Here is an 8946-nt window from a genome sequence, read left to right as displayed (position 1 = left end):
CTCAACTGGTTTTCTTCTTCCATGTTTGGTTAGAGCGTGGCGGCATTCCTGCCTAAGGGGGGTAGACATAGGTGTTGAGGCTAATCCTCAACAAGGGTATTCCGGAGTTCCCGCTTTCCTATGTTTCTATTCTACGTTTTCTGCATAAATGTCCCGCAATCCTTTGCGCGGCATATGTTTTACATGTGCTTGAAGTAGTGTGCCGTACTTGTATACCGTGGTGTCAATTCGGTGAGTTTTTTGTACTGTTTTCCTTTTATATTTCCCTTTATACATTGTAATTTTAGCTTTGGAATTTTAGGTTTCACCGGGCCTTTTCCCTAGCCTGTTTTTTCGTGGTATTGGACTGATTTGTGTGAATAAAGGTTAGCCATTAAACTATGTCCGTGTAGAGCCAAATCGACACATAATTCCTTCGAACCAAACACGCTACTTCAATAGGAATCTTTTTGATTTGGTAATTTTTCATGGAAAAAGTATTTCTCTTTTGAATCCAATGATTAAGGCGCGTTGCTTCGACCACATATTTCTCACTTAGTGTCAGGAATTCCTAATGTGCGACCTCCAACAGCGGTTTTAGATTTTTGGATGGCTGGGTTATCTACTAATACAGGAACTTCGTGCCACAAATATCTTAGTAACACTCTTATATATCAGTCTATATTGGTAAGAAAGCGAGGATTTGTTGTGAAATTCACGTCACAGTACCTGTGTTAATGCTACAGTATAGTTAAATAATCTTTTGTCTAGATGCCACGCTGCAGCTGATAGATGCATTGTCTACGTTCTAGTCACATGTAAACGGTTTGTAAATATATCCAAGACCAACAAAAAAATTGGAAAGTTGGAAAAACGAACTTCTTCTTTGAAAACTCTACCAAACCTAAACTTAGAATTAATCTATAAAGCTGTTAGGACAAAAAGAGGCATGTAAGCTGGGATGGCTAGAGCCACTAAACGCGATGGAGAGATGGTATCGCTAGTAGAAGAAGGAGAAAGCACAAGACCTGATGGCAGGGTAGAACAAACAGTAGCCGTACAAAAAGACGAGCGAGAAAGATGGGGAAGTAAGATTGAATATCTGTTGGCTACGATTGGATTCGCTGTTGGCTTTGGAAACGTATGGCGGTTCCCGTATCTGTGTCAGCAAAATGGCGGAGGTAGGAGTACTTGCTTTCATTTGAAGCTAGGTTTCGCAACTCCAGCTCACGACATAAAGATATGATAAATCTGAACAGGAGAAAAAAATAATATCACCATCATGATCATCGAGTCCCGCCGAGCTCAGTGTCGTATGTCAGTAAAGTTGATTGTTGGTTCTCTCCTGTGCTTCGAGGGTTTTCCGGTTTTCTTTGCTTCGCAAAAATCAACTTCTAAATTCCAATGGGAACTACAGTGGATGAATAGCAAATCTGTGGAAATGCCACTGCTAAATCTTATTTATAATTTATTTGTTTATATATTTATTTATTTATCCATCCATCCATCCATCCATCCATCCATCCACCCACCCACCCACCCACCCACCCACCCACCCACCCACCCACCCACCCATTATCACCAACACGACTAACAAATATCCCTTCCTAACCCACCACAGGTGCATTCTTGATCCCGTACGCTGTGAGCCTTGTAGTGTTGGGGATTCCATTGTTCTTTCTGGAGCTTGCTATTGGTCAGAGCATTCGCAAAGGATCTATTGGTGTGTGGAGCCACATCCATCCCTACCTGGGAGGGGTGGGGATCGCATCTGTGGTCCTGTCTTTACTCATTAGCATATACTACAATGTTCTACTGGGATAGTGTTTCTACTACATGTTCAATTCGTTCCATATTCCACTCCCTTATTCTTCTTGTCCACAACGTAATGGTGAGTTAAATTATTCCTGACGATGCGGTTATAGTATTATGGGTAATAATGGTGATGGTGATGGTGATGGTGATGGTGATGGTGATGGTGATGGTGATGGTGATGGTGGTGGTGATGGTGATGGTGATGGTGGTGGTGATGGTGATGGTGGTGATGGTGATGGTGGTGGTGATGGTGATGGTGGTGGTGATAGTGATGGTGATGGTGATGGTGGTGGTGATGGTGATGGTGGTGGTGATAATGGTGGTGATAATGGTGGTGATGATGATGATGATGGTAATGATGATGATGACGGTGGTGATGATACTATTATGATGAAGATGATAATGATGATAATGGTGATGATGAAATAAGATGATGAAGATGATAATGACAATGACGGTGGTGATGAAATATGATGATGAAGATGATTATGATGATGATAGTGATGATGAAATAAGATGATGAAGTTGATAATGATAATGACGGTGGTGATGAAATATGATGATAAAGATGATTATGATGATGATGAAATATGATGGTACAAAGTAATGATGGTAAGGTGATGATGATAATAACAATGATGATGATGAAATATGATGGTACAAAGTAATGATGGTAAGGTGATGATAATGACAATGATGATTATGATAATAATGATGGTGGTGTTGAAAGATGATGATGACACAAAGCGATAATGATGATGATAATGATACGTGATAATGATACATTATGATGATGATCATGATGATAATAACCGCTGACCATCCAATAACAGGCACAGTCCTCCCTGAATGTCACTTGGCCGATAGAACCCAGTACTTCTGGTACAACAAGGCGATCAGTGTGTCGTCATCCATCGAGGAAGGTGGTGGATTGCAATGGAGGCTTTGGTTTAAACTTTTTCTCGCCTGGATTCTTGTCTTCTTATGCATCAAGAAGGGAATCAAACCTGGAAAGAAGGTATGTCATCCTTAACGAGGGTCACGCTACTCGTCACGATCTGATACAGTGTTTGGTGGTAACGCAATATTTCCCCCTTTATACCATTAATGTATTTTTGTTCATTCAGGACGTCTACTTCACGGCTACCATGCCATACATCGTACTCACAATCTTCCTTGTCCGCGGGCTCACGTTGGACGGCGCGGTTGATGGAAACAAGTACATGTTCATACCAAAGGTAACCCAATACTACTTGAAATCATTACCATATATGCGTATATCGTAATACTTTCCAGGGGGTGCGTTGGTCAGCAGTATGATGATGAAACCTCATGCGTGACTCAAATTGTTTTCAGTGTGGGGAGCTAAGTACAAGTAAGTGATCCATTATATTACCTTTTTTTGTTAGTTTGACAAGATTTTCAATCCTTTCGTGTGGTTACAAGCTGCTACACAGACCTTCTTCTCGCTTGGTGTTGGTTATGGTTTTCTGATCGCCTGGTCCAGCTACAATCCCATCCACAATAACTGCAAAAGAGATGCCATTGCTGTCTCACTGGTTAATGGTGCCACCTCTCTTTACGCCAACATCGTCATCTTTTCTATTCTTGGATTTAAGGTAACTGTACAAAGTCATGGTTGCTATGCAATGAGACTATACTTGTGTTCTCATGGAAATGTTTGTTCACCAGGCTCATCGTTCGTAAATTCCGTAGTATCCTTAATGGAGTAAACAACACCAACCTGCCATTCAACATGACGGTTACAGACAAGTGTCAGAACCTTGAGCACTGGTTGTCACAGGTGAGAGGGACCCCTTTAAGTACCCCACAAAATCTCCTTTAGTACCCCATAGAACCGCAGTAGTTACCCAGGGTCCCATAGTACTCAGGAAATACCCCCAGCAGTATATACTCTATGGTATCCTTTAGTGCCCCCAGAAGTATCAAGTTCCTAATATTATCCCAATACTATATAATTTACGGATCTTTTTCTCTGTGTGTGCCCCTAACTATGGAACATTTTACCGCATGACATAAAGACTTCACCTTCAATTGACATTTTCAAGAAAAAAAACTTAAAACTTATTTTTTCAAACAACAATGTGACGTTAAATAACATTATATGAACATTCTTCTTATCTATTTCTTCTCTATAAAGAATATTATTTTATTTCCATTTATTTATTTAATTTTTTGTGCTTTATAATATTTTATTTTTTGTATTTTTGTATTTTTAGAGTATATATATTTATCATCACTATTGTAAAATCATTGAGATTTTAAAATGCGTTTAAGAATTAAAGTATAATAATAATAATTATTATTATCATCCCGCAGAACCCCAAGCAGCATGTATACTATAGTATCCCCGCAGTATTTCATAGCACCCAAAGTACCTCAAATAGTATCCTTAATGGTATATACGGTATCCCACGTAATAAACTATTAACAGTACCCCAGCACAGTACCCAAACAGTACTCCGGCCTCAAAATGTTTCAAATCTTCACCACAGGCAGCCCAAGGACCAGGTTTAACATTTGTTGCATTTACTGAAGCCATCCTCGAGATGCCCATCTCTCCATTGTGGGCTATGTTGTTCTTCGCTATGTTTATCACCATGGGACTCAGCAGTCAATGTGGGATATTAGAGGGTGTTATTACTCCTATCTACGAGAGCAAGCTGGTTCCCATCAGAAAGAAGATCTTGTCAGGTAGATTATTACTATATTTGTATCAGTCATTACCATTCTCTCGTAATACAACAGCTAAGATTAAGAACATTTTAGACCATTCTACGTTCTGGTTAATCATGACCTTCTGTTGTTGGTCTCTCCAGGTTGTTTGTGTGTGGCTTCATTTCTTGTTGGCCTGCTGTTCTGCCAAAGGTCTGGCGAGTACTGGCTGCAAGCATTTGATTCTTTCTCTGGTCCTCTACCGCTGTTAGTTGTGGGTTTCTTCGAGTTGATTGGAGTCTCTTATGTCTATGGATTAAAAAGGTTTGATATAGAATAACTGAATTCTATCTCGTAATCTGATTGGTGGAAATGCCATCTTCGATAAAAGTATCTCAAATGCTCATATTTTTTTTGCATGTGTTCTCTGAATTCAAACTTCTATAGTATTTTCCGTTAAATTTGTGTGCTTGTGTCTAAATGTCTCCAGAGTATTTTGATATAAAACAGTTATCCCTTTCAGTTAAGAGAATACAAGAGAAGTGATACGACGGAAACAATGATGTCTATCGGAGAACTGTTTTATTTTTCTTCAAACTTTAATTGTGTGCGCATTTCACCACTTGCAATAACCCTAAATTTGTAAAATTCTGTATTTAGATTTGAGAGTGATATACAGTTCATGACCGGTGGGCGCCCAGGATGGTATTGGAGGGTCACATGGTCTGTCCTGGCACCTGTCGTCGTCGCTGTCAATATTATTACTAGCATTATAAATCTGGCGACCAAACCGATTACTTACTCAGTATGGAACCATGCAAAGGTAAGTCACACAAGACTCAAGACTCGTCACAAAATCTTTTGTCTTTGTGTCACACAATCTCCTCTCCCCAGTATTCAACCACCCCCCACTCAAAAAAAAAAAAAAAAAAAAAAAAAAAAAGTTTTGAATTGTTTCTCTAAGGGCCAAATCCACTTGGGCATAATGTTTTGCCCATTTCAGATCAATCATGTGCCATTCATTCCCTTGAGAATAAAATTCTTTGTTTTAGTTGTATCCATATTCATGTGTCTTCTCATGTGTCTCATGTGCAACAGTTAAACAAAGAAATGATACTCAAGGGAGTAACACAAGGACTAAAATGCGAAAACAGTGGATAAGGTCTATTGAGGCAAATCATATAATATTAATGTGACTTTCTTTTATTTTCATTGTTTCTTCAGATCAAAGTAGAACCCATGTCCTACCCGCCCTGGGGATATATTGTCATTGCATTCCTGATTGGTTCGTCATGCATTTTCATACCCCTGGTTTTCCTACTGCGGGTCGTTGGTGTTCTAAAATACAAGAGACGACGTTCCCGGAAACCTGCACGCAAAGAACAGTTTGGGTTGGTCGAGATTGAGAAATCACTGACTGGAACAGAGAACATCAGAACAGACAGCGGTAGACTTGGCTCCTTTAAAGCCAAACTTTATTTAGAAACTGAAATACTGTGTTGAGTTGGCATTGCAGTACATTTTGGGGCTGTTTTTGGAGGACAAAACAGCCTCAATCTTGCCATTATGTCCCCTCAAACGACCCCACAATGCATTGCAATCCAAATTGACTCATTCTTTTTCTCAACCTTGGAATGGCTTATATCCAATAAAACATATCAATCAACATCATGCTAATACAAGCAAATAAAAAGAAAACTTAAACACCATGTAAAAGCGTTTCAGATGTTAGTCCTTGGCTGTAGTTAAAGCCACTAATAGAGTAAAATACTATGATATTTGTATTTTAGCAATGCTCAAAAATAAACGCTTCAATTTCAAAATTCAATTATTTTATTTTTAAGATATAGAATTATAGATAAGTTATAGTGCTTGGGAACGAGGTTATTCCGGGCGAAAGACCCTTGGAAATAAATTCGGAAAAATTAATTTTCGACCTCGCTTTCGACCCACGATCTTCGGAATTGTACTACCGATTCTCTACCAGCTGAGCTAGAGGTCAGACTGAGAGCAGGACGAGGTGAGCAGCAGGTAGGGGGACTCGCGATCGATGCCAAAGATATACGGGTTTAACCCGCGGATTTACGAAGACGGGTACAGCAGATTTACGGGTATTTTACCAAGACCTAAAGTTATTTTGGTATCGCAAACGGAGGTTAAAATATTCCTTAGGTATACATGGCCACCATCAACGACATTCAAAACAAAACTGTGCGCAGGCTCGGAAATCAGGTGATGGATAACTCAGACGCTGACTTTGTCTTCGCTACATTTATGGAGGGAAAGACAGACAAAACTATGAATCACAAAATGGCTGAAAAGATAATCAACAGAATGCCGGCCGGTGACTACCGTTTGGAGTTGACATTCGTAAAGTACTTAGACGGTGAGTGGATAATAGAAAAGGGTCGTAATCCTATCAGAGCGTCTGGTAAGCAGAACCTGTTCGTTTTGAATAAGCACACACGACCGGGAGCACTTGAGGGAATAGACATGCTCTTCTACGAGGTCGCTTACCCGGTTACCGTGGTCATTTACGGTGCATACGAGATTAAGAAGCCGGACGTTAAGAAGTTGCGACCAATGCGACATCCTGGTAACTGCGTTGGGAAGCTGGTTAGGGAGTTTTTCGAGGATTCCTCTCGGGGTGGTAAGCTTACGCCAAAAAGAAGAGAAGCCATCAGGAAATGGGAGCATTCTACACGTAAAACTGGAGGCTCCATCGAAAACATCAAAAAGTTAGAAACTGCCTTAGAACGCCGCATACACGTGAAGGACATCACCGACGGTTTCATTTACGGAGGGACGAAAAAGTATGGAGGCCGGGGAGCGCCTATTGTTATCTATCAACACAACGCGCACGCATGGAGAGAACTTAGGTTTCCAAGAAAGAAGGAGACAAAGGTCTACAAGGGGTCACCACTCATAGATTTGATCCACGAGAATTCCATATGGCTAATGGATTCGGAAGGAAATCAATTCATGACGCAAGACGGCACTCTTTACCGGCCCGAGAGCGAACACCAGCGCATCCAAAGCGCCTGCGAAACCCTTGGTGAGGACTTTTCAGATGAGGTCCTTAGCTCCCGCAGTTTGGACTTCCTGGCCGCAAAGAAAAGAAACGGCTGGAAACCCACCCCAAAAGAATTCGGAGACATAGCCAAAGCCTGTGTAGAACACGGCCATGGAGGTCTGTGGAACATGGAGTACGACGAAGATCAATACGTATCCCTGGATATGAAACATTGCTACCCTGCCAGTTTTAAAGGCCTTGGGGATTGTAAGGAGTATTACGATAGATACGGGCATCCCGACTCACAATTCTTTCGTGTCGCGTTAGACTGTAAATACGACGCACCAGCAACAGGATTCGTCAGACTAACCACATGGGAGTTGGCAGAAGACTTACATCCAATAATTTACGCGTGGTACGGGAAACATCTACAGGAGAAAGAATGGATCCCCGTGCCCCTGCTGAAGTTTCTCGAAGAGCGTAAACTCCTCACATACACAGCGCATGAAGCCATACTCTGCCATAGCGCCTTTACACAATGGCTTCCAGAGCACAACCCCACAGCGCGTGTGGTCATAGGTAAATTCACACAGGGCGCAAAAGAAGGCGAAAAACACATGCAGCGACGCTTAATAACAGACGCCGGTGAGCTAAGCTTCCTCATAAAACGTGCACATGACCAAGGAACAATGGTATCCGTAGAGAAATGGGACTACTTCATAGAAGGCCAAGGGGAACGGCAATGGAATGCGCTGTGTTATTACCAAGATCATCGCCCGCAATATTACCATCTTCGGGCCAGCATGTTAGCATATGCGCACATTAATCTATTGTCAATGCTGTTGCGGTTTGACAAAGAGGATATCCCACGCGTAGCCACGGATTCTTTGTATGTAAAGCCAGAAGTGTTAGAAAAGATGCAGGAATTCTATACAGAGGACGAACTTGCAGAGAGCGGTCAATGGCGCGTCAAAGACGAAGAAATAAAGGCCTGGAGAGAACGCGTAGAATACCACGGGGAACACACACATGGTTCAATAACGCCCACTGTGGAGCCTTTACCGTCGGTTGCCAATCCAATATCTTACAAACGCTTCTCTTACCTCTACGGAACCGGTGGCAGTGGTAAAACTACGCGTGTCTTGAAACTATTTCCAAAGATAAAGGTGTTAACACCAACGCATCGTCTGGAGCGAGAATTAACGGAGATGGGTTACGATGCGCAGACGTACCACAGCTTCTTCCGCTGGAATGGTCAAAAGTGGGTGCCGGAAGCAATCCACGACATACCGCCGGTAATACTTTGGGATGAGATTTGCACCGTTCCTTTAGAAATCCTGCAGGAGTTCGTAGAATTCCTCCGTGGAAAGTGTCAAGTGATATTCGCCGGCGACCCCTGCCAGCCACCGCCTATTTGCGGAGAGATGCCCCACGAATGGTTGAAAGAAATGGTCGACTATGCA

At 41.7% G+C, this 8946-nt stretch overlaps 1 pseudogene across 1 annotated transcript; it reads left to right on the top strand.

Moving 5' to 3' along the window:
• The first annotated feature begins 251 nt into the window (after positions 1–251).
• LOC116295543 (sodium- and chloride-dependent transporter XTRP3A-like) lies at positions 252–6298 on the top strand (annotated as a pseudogene). The gene is made up of 10 exons (XR_016121339.1): positions 252–1160; positions 1601–1870; positions 2628–2812; positions 2922–3032; positions 3204–3457; positions 3511–3598; positions 4311–4509; positions 4635–4794; positions 5131–5293; positions 5695–6298. The product of XR_016121339.1 is annotated as a sodium- and chloride-dependent transporter XTRP3A-like (transcript).
• Positions 6299–8946: the final 2648 nt, after the last annotated feature.

Source organism: Actinia tenebrosa, unplaced genomic scaffold (genome assembly GCF_029948245.1).
Source record: "Actinia tenebrosa isolate PJP-AT-01 unplaced genomic scaffold, QUT_ActTen_1.0 PGA_scaffold5__44_contigs__length_20552954, whole genome shotgun sequence".
Taxonomy (NCBI): Eukaryota; Metazoa; Cnidaria; class Anthozoa; order Actiniaria; family Actiniidae; genus Actinia; species Actinia tenebrosa.
This window is presented reverse-complemented; position numbering and strand designations above follow the sequence as displayed.